The sequence below is a fragment of the Oryctolagus cuniculus genome, chromosome 1, assembly GCF_964237555.1.
Source record: "Oryctolagus cuniculus chromosome 1, mOryCun1.1, whole genome shotgun sequence".
Classification (NCBI taxonomy): domain Eukaryota; kingdom Metazoa; phylum Chordata; class Mammalia; order Lagomorpha; family Leporidae; genus Oryctolagus; species Oryctolagus cuniculus.
This window is the reverse complement of record NC_091432.1, coordinates 3,821,737-3,834,893: the sequence shown is the minus strand read 5'-3', so window position 1 is coordinate 3,834,893 and position 13,157 is coordinate 3,821,737. Positions and strand designations below refer to the sequence as shown.

The following is a 13,157-nucleotide window of genomic DNA, read 5'->3' as shown; positions in this document are numbered from 1 at the left end:
GGCACACCGGGTTCTGGTCCCAGTCGGGGCGCCGGATTCTGTCCCGGTTGCCCCTCTTCCAGGCCACCTCTCTGCTGTGGCCAGGGAGTGCAGTGGAGGATGGCCCAGGTGCTTGGGCCCTGCACCCCATGGGAGACCAGGACAAGCACCTGGCTCCTGGCTCCTGCCATCGGATCAGCGCAGTGTGCCGGCCGCGGCGGCCATTGGAGGGTGAACCAACGGCAAAGGAAGACCTTTCTCTCTGTCACTCTCTCTCTCTCTCTCACTATCCACTCTGCCTGTCAAGAAAAAAAAAAAAAAAAGACACGGTTGTTGAGAAATAACTAGCACGGGCACAGCAAGCCGTCCCAGGTTGTCTGACTACTGTCCACATACTGACTTCATGTCTTCTTAAGAGTTATTTATTTTTATCTGAAAGGCAGAGTCACACAGAAAGGACAGGGGAAGGGGAGAGGGAGGGGGAGGGGAAGGGAGATCTTCCATCTGCTGGCTCATTCCCCAAGTGGTCACAATGGAGCAGGAGTCTCTCCATCTGAGTTTCCTACATGGATGGCAGGGACCCAAGCACTTGGGCCATCCTCTACTGCTTCTCCAGGCACATGATCAGGGAGCTGGATCAGAAGTAGAGTAGTCAGGACTCAAATTGGTACCCATATGAGCAGAGTTGCAGGCAACAGCTTATCCTGCTGCACCACAATGCTAACCCCTATACTGACTTCTAAACAACTTTATTTCATAATTAATAATGAAGGATTTTTGATAACTTACAATTTTAGACCCTTGGATTTGGTACAGTTACATGGCTTTTTAGGCTATTAACTAACAGTTAGCCTATAAAGATTAAAAAAGAAAATATTCACATGGTTACTCTTGATAAAGAGAATAAGTTAAGAATCTTGGTGTTTTTGAACAACTATGAAGAATATTTTTTTAAAATTTATTGGAAAGGCAAAAGTGCAGAGAGAAAGAGAGGGACACACACACACACACACAGAGAGAGAGAGAGAGAGAGAGAGAGAGAGAGAAAAACTTCTACTGTTGGCTTACTCCCCAGATGGTTACAATGGCCAGGGTTAGGCCAGCCTGAAGCCAGGATGCAGGATCTGGGTCTCCCACATGGGTGCAGGGGCCCAAGTGTTTGGGCATCTTCTGCTGCTTTTCCAGGCACACTAGCAGGGAGGTGGATCACAGGCAGAGCAACTGGGACTCGAACCAGTGCTCGTGTGGGATGCTTAAGCCTCTGAGCCACAATGCCAGCACCATTTATGGAGAATCTTAATACCAGACGATTATAGGTATTATTTTTAGGTGCTTGATTACAGAGTAGGAATGGCATGCATTGTTTACAACGGGGTAGAACTAACTTCACCAGATCCAGCCAGTGCTGGATTTCTCAGTGAATTTCATACCTCTCAACAGGTATGAGAGAGGGAGACAGAGAGAGAAGGAGAACTTCCATTCACTGGTCCACTTTGCAAGTGGTCACAGCAGCCAGGGTTGGGCAAGGCTGAAGCCAGGAGCCTGGAATTCCATCCGGGCCTCCCCCAAATGTGGGAGGGGCCCAAATACGTCTCCTGTTTTCCTAGTGCATTAGCAGGGACTGGGTCAGAAGCAGAGCAGCCGGGACTCAAACTGGTGTCTGCTGCGGGATGCTGGCATCGCAGACAGCAGCTTCATCTGCCCGCCAGTCTCTGTGCAGAGCCTATTTTTTTTTTTATGAATTTCCATGTTGATTTCAGGCTCTTGGTATTGAAATTCTTTCTCCAGGAAGCTGTAACCACAGGGGCAGCCGCGTCGGGAGAGTCCCCAGGCAGAGTGACGCTCACTAGGGGAGCGGGGAGATCAGTCACGGGAGAAGTTGAACGGTCATGGTGAAAAGGAGGGGCCCACTGTGCTGAGGGCGCTCCCTGGCACTGAGGGGGTGCGTGCCTGTCCTGATGGCCAAGTGTGCTCCCGAGGACCAAGTGTGCAAGCAGCGTCTCTTGTGCCCTGGATCCTCAGGGCAAGGGCACATCTGGGCCTTGGGTTCTCCACAGAACCAGAACAGCACTTGGCACATGGTTGATGCTTGCAGACAGTCGTGTGTCCGCATACAGAGCAGGCAACAGCTCCCTGCTGTCAGCTACGTGGAGCCAATTAATACAGCCACACCCTTTCCCCCGGGCTCTGCTCTGGGTCCCACACACCCAGCTCTCTTGGTGAACTGTCTCTACAGACACCGGGCCCAGATCCCCAACACTCAGCCTACCCTGCTGTCTGCACGCGCACAGATTCCACCTGCACTTCACTGTTCTCCCCTTCTGCCCCTCCCCCAGAGGAACACCGCTAACGTCCCTGATAATGACCAAGGGGCAAACTGTGACTTCTTCTGAGGACATCTCCCACTGTCGACATTATGCCACTGGACGCTCTATGAATTTAGTGCTTGTCTAGCGTGGGCTTTTTTTTTTTTTAAATAGAAGAGTGGGTGCTTTGTGGCCCTGTAGGTGCCTGAGGCAGCATGTCCAGCTCTCCCCTCCTGGCCCGTCCACTCCTAGGAGGCAGCATGTCCAGCTCTCCCCTCCTGGCCCGTCCACTCCTAGGAGGCAGCATGCCCAGCTCTCCCCTCCTGGCCCGTCCACTCCTAGGAGGCAGCATGTCCAGCTCTCCCCCTCCTGGCCCGTCCACTCCTAGGAGGCAGCATGTCCAGCTCTCCCCTCCTGGCCCGTCCACTCCTAGGAGGCAGCATGTCCAGTTCTCCCCTTCCTGGCCCGTCCACTCCTAGGAGGCAGCATGTCCAGCTCTCCCCTCCTGGCCCGTCCACTCCTAGGAGGCAGCATGTCCAGCTCTTCCCTCCTGGCCCGTCCACTCCTAGGAGGCAGCATGTCCAGCTCTTCCCTCCTGGCCCGTCCACTCCTAGGAGGCAGCATGTCCAGCTCTCCCCTCCTGGCCCGTCCACTCCTAGGGAAGCCCCGAGCAGTTCAGAGGAGGGGCTCTCACGCCCGCATCACTGCTCTTGCCCACAGCCCTTTCAGACCCGTGCTGACCTGGGCCATGGGGCACCCTCTCACTTCCTGTCCAGAGGAAACAGAACTCTCTCCTTTAGAAAGCAGCTGGGGCTTTGTGGAGACTCCCGTGAGCACCTGCTAGGACCCAGGAAGCAGAGAGGGCGGGTGGATGCGCATCTACGATGCTAGGAGGAGGCCAGCTGGCACGGAATGAGGGGCCACTGCGGGCCACGACTGTGACAAGTGCTTCTGAGGACTCCAGAAATAAACATCTTTGTGCTATATGGCGCCTGTCTTGGAGAAATCCATCAAGTAATCAGGGACATGTGACACAGGACTGACTAACTAGGGAACATAAAACAGCGTTAACCGTCAAATTGCTTCTCTACTGATTGAAATCTTCCATAACAGAGTCAGCACAGTTACTACAGATGAAAGACGTTGAAACAAAGCGCTTTAGCGGGAGGTGGAACTTGACAGCAACTTTGACAGTGGAGGTGTCCCTGCTGTGGGACAAGAGGATGTTTCTGTAGAAAGCACTGCATGAGCAAAGACCTCGGTTACAGATGGGCGCAGATGACTGTGGGACAGCAGCAAGTCCAGCTGGTGCCATGGAAGCTAAGTGGAAAATGCCCGTGGCTCTAACAATATTTGACCTCTCTGAGTGCCGAGCTGAAAACCCGAGAGTAGAAAGAGGGGCCTGAAGACCCCGCCTCGGAAAAGCATCACACAGAACAGTAGTGACATCATAAATAAGAGTGTCAATTGTTGAATCAACAGCAGGAGTCACTGTGCACTTGCTCCCCATGTAGGATTTCTGTCCTTAATGTGTTGAACAATGAGAATTAACGGCAAAACTAGTTTTCAAACAGTACTTTATACTTTGTGTGTCTTGTGAGTGCAAACTGTTGAAATCCTTACTTAGTATAGAGTTGATCTTCTGTATATGAAGAATTAAAAATGAATCTTAATGGAGAAAGGGATGGGAGAGGGAATAGGAGGTGGGATGGTTTCGGGGTGGGAGGGCAGGTATGCAGGGAAGAACCACCATGATCTAAAAGCTGTACTTATGAAATTTATATTTACTAAATAAAAGCTTTCTATAAATAAATAAATTAATTAATTAAAAAAAAAAAAAAACAGTAGTTGAGGCCAGAGCTGTGGCATAGTGCGTAAAGCCTCCACCTGCAGTGCTGGCAGCCCATATGGGGACCAGTTCGAATCCCAGCTGCTCCACTTCTGATCTGGCTCTCTGCTATGGCCTGGGAAAGCCGCGAAGACGGCCCAAGTCCTTCGGCCCCTGCACCCAAGTGGGAGACCTTGGAAGAAGCTTCTGGCTCCTGGCTTTCGGATCGGCCCAGCTGTGGCCATTGTGGCCATCTCGTGAGTGAACCAGCAGATGGAAGACTTCTCTCTCTTTCTCTCTGCCTCTGCCTTTCTGTAACTCTTCCTTTCAAATAAATAAAAAATAAATAAATCTTTAAAAAAAAAAAAACCAGCATTTCCAGAAAAGCAGACTCTCATATATGTCTTTCATGATGTGCATTATGTTACCAAAAATGAGACAATCAGTGATGTGTCAGAACTCACACTTATTACTTGACTATAATCACACTATTAAAGCTATGGTTGACAGAATAGGAATTTTTTTTTTTTTTTAACTCTCCCCGGGGCTCCCGCCGGCTTCTCCGGGATTTAAACTTTGAGAATAGGTTGTGATTGTTTCATTCACTTAAAACTGCGGGGTTGCGAGAGCGCCAGCTATAACACGTGCGCTCGTGCTCCACCTCCCCGGCGCGGCGGGCGAGATGGGCCGGTGGTGCGCCCTCGGCGGACTGGAAGGGCCTCGGGATCCCACCTCGGCCGACGACGGCGGGAAGCCGCCGCCGGCCAGAATAGGAATTTTTATTAAAAGATTTTTATAAATATGATGAATTAGTCAATAAGATAGTTCATCACCTAGTTTAAAAAAAAAGATTTTTTTTTTAAATTTGAGAGGCAGAGTTACAGAGAAATGGAGAGGCCAGGAGAGAGAGAGATCTTTCATCCACTGGCTTACTCCGCAAATGGCAACAACAGCTGGGGCTGAGGCACCAGCTTCACCTGGGACTCCAACATGGGTACACGGGCCCAGCACTTAGGCCATCCTGTGCTGATTTCCTAGGTGCATCACCAGGGAACTGGATGGGAAGTGGAGTGCTTATGACTCGAACTGGTGCCCATAGCAGATGCTGGCATGAAGGAAGTGGGATAATCCACTGTACCAGAGCGCCAGCCCCGCATCACCCAGTCCTAAGGAATGACGGTCGGGTCAGACCTCTCTCACACTCAGCCTCAGGGCCAGGCTGACCTGCGTGTGTCACCTGCCGGGTTAGTGTGTGTGACCCGTGTTGTGCTGACCTCCTTTCTGACACCTGCAGACTTAGTGCGACCTCAGATCTTGTAGAAGCCCAAGAGGGCTAACGAAGTACAGAAGGCGGTACAGAGATGGACAAACAAGTGGTGGCCGGGAACTCACAGAGGGAAACCACCCGGCAGCAGCTCACCGGCTGCCCCTTGCTGAATTCCTAACTTGGTGGAGATGCCACAACACCATCCGAACTCTGCACTGACGGAAAATCACCAGAGCTGGCTCAGTGGAATGACAGAGAAGCAGGGAGTCATTTCCAGAAAAAGACACAAACACCAAACTCGCGGTGTTCCTGGCCGATGATTTGTAGCAGAAAACCCTTGTAACTCGCACAACTCCGCCAAAATACAGAAGTGTGAGATGTGTGAGAAAAGCCCGGATGGGGTAGGGAGGAAGGGGGGTGAGGAGGAGCCGTGAACGGGGAGCCCGAGCAGAGCGAAGGGGAGGAGGACCAGGCTGCACGCAGACCTCTGTGAGAGCGCACGTGGGCTGCGAACGCCTGCGTCAGGAAAGCACCCGCTCCGCGCAGTCAAGTCACGGAAACGCCAGCCCCTCCGATGTCCACGCGGGACAAAGCCCGAGCAGTGCGCTGCACCCACGCCCCACGCCCTCCTGAGGGCCCTAACACGCACGTTCCTGAGGATGTGACGCTGCGAGCAGAGTCTAGAAGTTGCTGAGGTCCCTGTTCCACCCAGAAGCGTTACCAGCCACCCGCGATGACCAGTGGCCACACCACTGACCCTCAGTGACCGCCGCACCAGGACAGGGAGGCCGCTGGCTCCACATAGCCCTGCTCCTTCAGATGACCGAGTCAGGAACCGCCCGCGCACGGCTGCCACAGCTGGAGGGCGCCTGCTCCGACCGTGCACAGCCCACATCAGCGCCCCTGCCTCCAGGGACAAGGCAGAGGTGAAATGCTGACGGGTTCGCTAGCCTCCAAGAGTCCCACCAAGTGGCCACTGGGCAGCTTTCATTCCTGCCCCCAACAGCTCTTGCACTGCCAAGGCCGTGGGGAAGTTGTGCCCCGCGGTGGAACCCTGCAAAGCGCAGGAGGCCGTGGGCTACATTTCCTGAGGTGCTGGCCCTGCTGCCTTCAGGCCCCGGGTCCCCGCATTGGACTGTGGGCCAAAAGCTCTGGGAGGAGAAGAGACTGAGCTCCATAATCAAACACAGAAAGCAGCGAGCAGAAAGGGCCGCCAGACCACTGTGGGAACACGACCTTCGCTGAACAGACAGCTGCAACCAGCGTGGGGTCTCGGGCACCATCACAAACACGACTTTAAAACGGCAAGACAAGGGCCTGGGCCAATGCAGCCCACACCCGCCTCTAGCCTACAGGGTAGACCACAGGACTAGACTCGCTCACTAGCACCTGCCATAGGACGTGGGCCACCTGAGCAGGGAGGGCGGGTAGTGCCGGCAGCCGGGAGGGATCTCCGCCAACCACCCTCCACGCCTCCTGGTGGACACTGCGATCCTGACGCTGATGACAGCCAAGAACCAGTACGTCGGCACAGTTTGCAGCCATGGGCAACCCAGACAGAGCTGTCAATGGCGTCTGAAACACGGCCACAGGCCAGCTCTGTCGCGAGGAAGCATGCAGAGAGCTGCCTTCCCAGCAACCACAGACCACACGTGAACAGCCACGTGGCTCCCGTGTCTCACGGTGGAAACTAACCTTCAGAGACACGAAGGTGTGCAGTGGAACCGAATTTCAGCGCACAGAAGAAAACCCCAGATGTACACAAATGCCTCTTAAACGCTTACATTAACTAAGCGACAACTGATTGCTTAGAATCCTTACCCAGACAAAGCGATTTTGGGTGGTCCTGGAAGAGTTGAGCTGGAGGGGAACGCAGGCCCACTGAGGACTGCCGGGAGGGCTCCGTTATCCACCTGTGTGAACCAAAGGCAAGAGCCTGTGCGTTAGTGTGTGGGGTCAAGCTCCAGCCACCAGCCCCTAGGTACAGACAGAGGAGATTCTTGTCCTGCAGGTGTACGGCCCAATCCCTCTATAACCACGTCCGACCCCCATCACCACTGTGAGCCTCCTGACCGCTGAGCAGGTTCTAGGGCCAAGGCCATCAACAACCCACCTGGCCACAGGATGCCCAGGGCGGGAGAAAGCCCGCATTGTGCACACCAAGAGGACGGGAGAAGGGACGCAGGGTGACCATTGTCAAGCCAGCAAGCAGAATGCACAGCCGTCAGTCGGCTGGCCACGGAGCTTGTCACAGAACTCTCATTTTTATGAAGTACTGATTTGGAAATAAGTGACTCCCATGAGCAACTCCATAAACTGCAAATGTTCCTTAAGCATTAGTAATAACGAGCACAAGAGGTCTGCACGGGAAGATCCACTGGCAACCACTCTTTTTCATTTTTCCAGAAACTAATTTGCAGTGCTATGAGCTGAGAAGCAGTGCCATAATCACGCATCCTCCATGCCTCTGCTCCCAGTTCTCACTTCCTGTCCCTGTATCTCACGAGCACGGCTCAGAGGCTGCTCACAGGGAAACAGATGGGTCGCGAAGCGTCCCTGTCTGAGTGCTCTTCCTCTCCGAGCTGACAGTCACAGCGTTGCACACAATAGGATTAGAGATGGTTACTGTGTGAATCCCAGCGACCCACCCCATCTTTGTCGCGTCCACCGTCCAGTAGCCTTGCTTACTCCCTCTGCCCCCATCTCAAACCGTGTGTAATCACCGCTGACACGGAGGGAGGCGTCACCCTGAGGAAGTCAAACTCCCTCATTCACACAGCACAGCGCAGTCCCAGGGCTTCGCCCCAGACCCCACCTGGCCTGGCTGGGAGTCGGGAGGGAAGGGCTCACAGGGGACAGACCGGCGGCGTCTCCACTGCGGTCACCCAGACACCACCTGTTAGGTCTGTTGTGGGGAGCAACTCGGACTAGACTGTTACTGGAATTAAGACTTATTCTATGCATCTGCTCTCCCACAATATGGCGCTGGGAGAGGAGTAAACAACTTCTACACAGCTGCCTCCAGTTCGACCAATAACCTGTAGGACCTGCTCCTGATTGGAGGAGAGCAGTGTACTCGGCGTGTGGGTAGCAGAGTTGGGATTGGTGGAAGAGGACTATAAAGGAGGAAAGAGACAACATGGACCAGGAACATCTAAGGGGAACATCCGAATAACATCTGAGCAGCCCCTGAGAGAGCCGGCCGGCAGTGTGCTGCTCCCCCGCGGAAGTAGGGAAAGTGGCAGGGGGAACCGCCCTTCCACGGAGGTGGAAGGGACGGTAGCCAACCCGGGAAGAACCAGCAGCAAACCCGGGGAGGGCCGAGCAGACAAAAGAACAGCGCAGGGTCCTGTGTCGTTCCTCCACGAAGAGGGGGAGCGACAGCCTGTCTGCACTTGCCCGTCTGAGCTCTGCTCCTTCGGGAGGAGGGATTTCACAGCCCTTGGTGTTGAGGCAGTTCTTTGCACACAGTAGGTACAATTCCATTCACCCACCCCCTTGCTTACTTAGTCCCAAGGTAAAGCAGAGAGAAAGCTATGTCGTGTGGGCATGCGTTAGGTCATACGTCTGGGGCAACTTCATGGTGCAACCCCGGAGTTCCTTCAGCCACGGCTGGCACTAGGAGTGCAGAAAGTAGACTCCAAGGCGGGCCTCTCAGACCCCTGTGTTCACGATTCCCGGGAGTGTTTCAGTGCTGGGTCTGCAGCTCAGGGCGGGGGTGGGGGCGGGGGCCCTGGCCTCTCTTCAGCCTCCAGGTACCGACTGTTCTCAGGGTCTGTACCCCACGCTTTGAGCAGGGAGACTCAGAAGAGCATAGAGAATCTCTCCCTAAGTTTACTTTTCCAATAAATACAATCTTTTTAAAAAAGGAAAACTGTACATTTGTATAATTATATATATTATATGTATACTATGGTATAATCATAAGAGCAAAGATTTTTTAAGAAAAAGCATATTCATAGTAATGAGAGAGGTGAGGGATTTTCTGGACCGAGTAGGTGAGTATGTGCTGCTGGGAGGTCCACAATGGTCAAGGGCACCACCTGGGACAGCTGATCGGAAACCATGGGAATGGGCAAATCAGAGAACTGGCAAAGAGCTGTGTCTGAGGCTTACTCCAGCCTCTTATGGTGACTAACAAGGTGGTGAAAGGTCTCAACACTTGCTAAATGCTTCAAATGTTGGTTTTAACTGATTTGTTTGGCAGGCAGCAAGACAGAAAGGGACAGAGATACAGAGCTCTTATCCAGTGGCTCTTTCCCCAAATGTCCACGGAGACAATGACCAAAGCCAGGTGCAAGAAATTCAATCCACGTGACCCCATGTGGTTAGCAGGTACCCAATCATTTGAATCACCGTTGCTTCCCAGGGACTATATAAGCAGTAAGCTGGTGTCAGGAGCCAGAAATGTGTATCAGACACAGGTGTGTCAACATGCAACCTAGGTATCTTAACCACTAGGCACGTGTCCACTCCTGTTCACTTTTAAATATAGGATCAAAAATATATTTCCTGAGTAATTTCAACTGCAGCAATCAAAATTTCAAGAATGTTTAATGCCTGATAATATTCTTAAAAATCATAACAATGACTCACTTGTTATATAACGATATATGGGACTGGCAAAAATCTTCTTACTAAAGTAATTATTCGCTTAGGGACATCGCAAGGAAGACTGAAAATAAACTCATATACCATTCCTCTTCTACTTGCATGTAAAAGAAAATGTATTATAAAGTTACCATATGTGCAGGTATTTAAACTTACCTTAATTCTATTATTTTTTCCATAAAACATTTTAAGTCAATGTGTTTATTATACCCCTCACCTGGCCCCCCATTTTTTGATATGAGCTTCCAGGGATAGTCTGCTATGCTAACATATGCTGTTAGTACTCAGATTCTTTTTTTTTTTTTTTAATTTATTTGACAGAGTTAGACAGTGAGAGAGAAAGACAGAGAGGAAGGTCTTCCTTCCGTTGGTTCACCCCCCAAATGGCCGCTACAGCCAGAGCTATGCCGATCCGAAGCCAGGAGCCAGGTGCTTCCTCCTGGTCTCCCATGCGGGTGCAGGGCCCAAGCACTTGGACCATCCTCCACTGCACTCCCGGGCCACAGCAGAGAGCTGGACTGGAAGAGGAGCAACTGGGACTAGAACCTGATGCTCATATGGGATGCTGGCACTGCAGGTGGAGGATTAGCCAAGTGAGGCATGGTGCCGGCCCAGTACTCAGATTCTTAAAGTATGCACCACAGTGCACTGAGTGCCACAGCAAACTCACCAGAGTACCACTAGACAATTTTCCACGTTCAAAGTCCAATGGTGCACAAGGAACTACTTGCAAATTAGGTGTCATAGTCAAATGGTTACTAAGATGTCAGGATACAAATATTCATTATGCTATTTGAACCAAATTACTTAACAATGAAGCCTATAGGCAAAATTAAACAGTATTGATGGGGGTGGCTTCCATAGCAGCAGTGGGATGCCCACATCCCATGTCAGAGTACCTAGTTTGAGTCTCAGCCCCTCTGCTTCCAGTCCAGCTTCCTGTTTGTGCACCCTGGGAGGCAGCAACGTCAGCTCAAGTACTTGGGTCCCTGTCACCTCCATGGGAGACTTTAATCAAGTCCCAGGCTCCTGTGTTAGCTGGGCCCAGCTGGCTAAAACAGCATTTGGGGGGTGAACCAGCAGATGGACGCTCTCTCTGTGTCTCTTTGTCTCTGCCTCTCAAACAAAGCAACATACATACATACATACATACATATCCCTGAGACACTGAGAGTACTGTGGCCTGCAGCCTTCTGAATCCAAGTCAAACAGAAACATATCCTCCACTCCTGACGCACGGGCCTGCCTGCCCGTATTTCCCGCTCTTGGCTCACACTTCCGTTCAATGAGGAGACTTGGACTCAGGCAACAGAACACACTTATTTTATGGTCCTGTTTAAAGTGTACACAGTGTAGGGGCCGGCGCTGTGGTGTAGCGGGTAAAGCCACCACCTGCAGTGCTGGCGTCCAAATGGGCACCAGTTCGAGTCCCAGCTGCTCCACTTCCAATCCAGCTCTCTGCTGTGGCCTGGGAAAGCAGTAGAAGATGGCCCAAACCCCTGGGCCCCTGCATCTGGGTGGGAGACCCGGAAGAAGCTCCTGGCTCTGGCTTTGGATCAGCACAGCTCCGGCTGTTGTGACCATTTGGGGAGTGAACCCACGGATGGAAGACCTCTCTCTCTGCCTCTGCCTCTCTGTAACTCTGCCTTTCAAATAAATAAATAAATCTTAAAAAAAAAAGAAAGAAATGAATCTGGAAGTGATGTAGGGAGGATATATTAATTTTTTTTTTTTTTTACAGGCAGAGTGGACAGTGAGAGAGACAGAGAGAAAGGTCTTCCTTTGCCATTGGTTCACCCTCCAATGGCCGCCGCAGCCAGCGCACCGCGCTGATCCGATGGCAGGAGCCAGGTACTTCTCCTGGTCTCCCATGCCGGTGCAGGGCCCAAGGACTTGGGCCATCCTCCACTGCACTCCCGGGCCACAGCAGAGAGTTGGCCTGGAAGAGGAGCAACTGGGACAGAACCCGGCGCCCCGACCGGGACTAGAACCCGGTGTGCCGGCGCCACTAGGCGGAGGATAAGCCTAGTGAGCCACGGCGCCGGCTGATATATTAATTTTTTACTCCAGGTCCTTGTGTTACACAGACAATGCAGACACCTTTAAGATGCGAAAGTGCTAACAAATATTATTCAAAAGATGACAGTGAACACACATACACGCATGCGTGTGGGTTGTACCACAGAGAAATATCCATCATGAGTGGGCAGTAGGCCAAAGGATTGCTCAAAGGGAGGAAGTGGGGGGGGTAAGGAAGGAGAAACAGGGGACCTCCAGCTGTGACTGGCAGCAAAAGAGAGAAAGCCCCTCCAGTGGTTGGCCTCTTTTATTAGGTAGGGGTGGTGCCTCTACAGGTGTGAAGTCACCTGGGAATCGTATGGCACCTTCCCAAGTTCCTCATGGAGTCTCCCCTCAGATCCTGGCTGCAGTGGGTGCACCCGAGGAGAGGGGTGTTTGGTTACAAGTAGGAGGACAGAATTACATACGGGGGCTTGAGACTTCTAGCTCAGCAGATCTAAACTAACTACTTGCCCACGTATCCCACAGCAGAAGCGTCTATTTTGTTCCATTCTTAGCTCACTAGGATGGGTTAGGAAGTTTGCCAACTGCCTGATAACCTGCTTCTTCATTTTAGATACCAAGCCAAACATTCACTTACCCCTCACATGGCCACAGGACACAGTTTGTTAATTTACTTTGTCCTTGACTGTAGATACTTATTCTGGTCTTGATACTGAGGAAACAAAGTGCCTTCAGCCTCTTCTGCCAGCACTGTCCACACACAGCCTCTGCGTACCACTTCCGACTGACATTATCACCTAAAATGGAAAAACAATGACCACGCTGCACTTACAGCAGATCACTCCAGTGAAATGCACCGCAATAAATGTAAGTCTGAAGTTCGTTTTAATCCAGACTTTAAGATTTAATGGAAAATGGGAAGCTACAGGTATGTTCTGGATTCCTCACTCTGGAATGACATACTCTCTGGAGCTAGTGCAGGGCAAAAACCTCCCGAAAACATTTCCTGAGACGTCTAATGTGCTAACAGACGTTCATGCGTGTGGCTCGCTGACACTGGGACGTTCCAGAATGTGAGACACACAAGAGGGTGCTGCGGTGCTAAGCCCAACCCTCCCCACCCCGTTCAGTAAGAGGCTGCCCT

General features: G+C 52.0%; 1 protein-coding gene across 5 annotated transcripts in view; it reads right to left on the bottom strand.

The window, feature by feature from the left end:
• LOC100350716 (carnitine O-palmitoyltransferase 1, liver isoform) overlaps nt 1-13,157 on the bottom strand; it is a 91,018-nt gene that overhangs the window by 71,565 nt on the left and 6,296 nt on the right. For all 5 annotated transcript variants that reach the window (XM_070064389.1, XM_070064439.1, XM_051827873.2 and 2 more), the window contains 2 exons: nt 12,651-12,810; nt 7,202-7,293 (listed from right to left, as the gene is read on the bottom strand). The gene's annotated coding sequence lies outside the window, so the exon portion shown is untranslated. The remainder of the gene's footprint in view (nt 1-7,201; nt 7,294-12,650; nt 12,811-13,157) is intronic.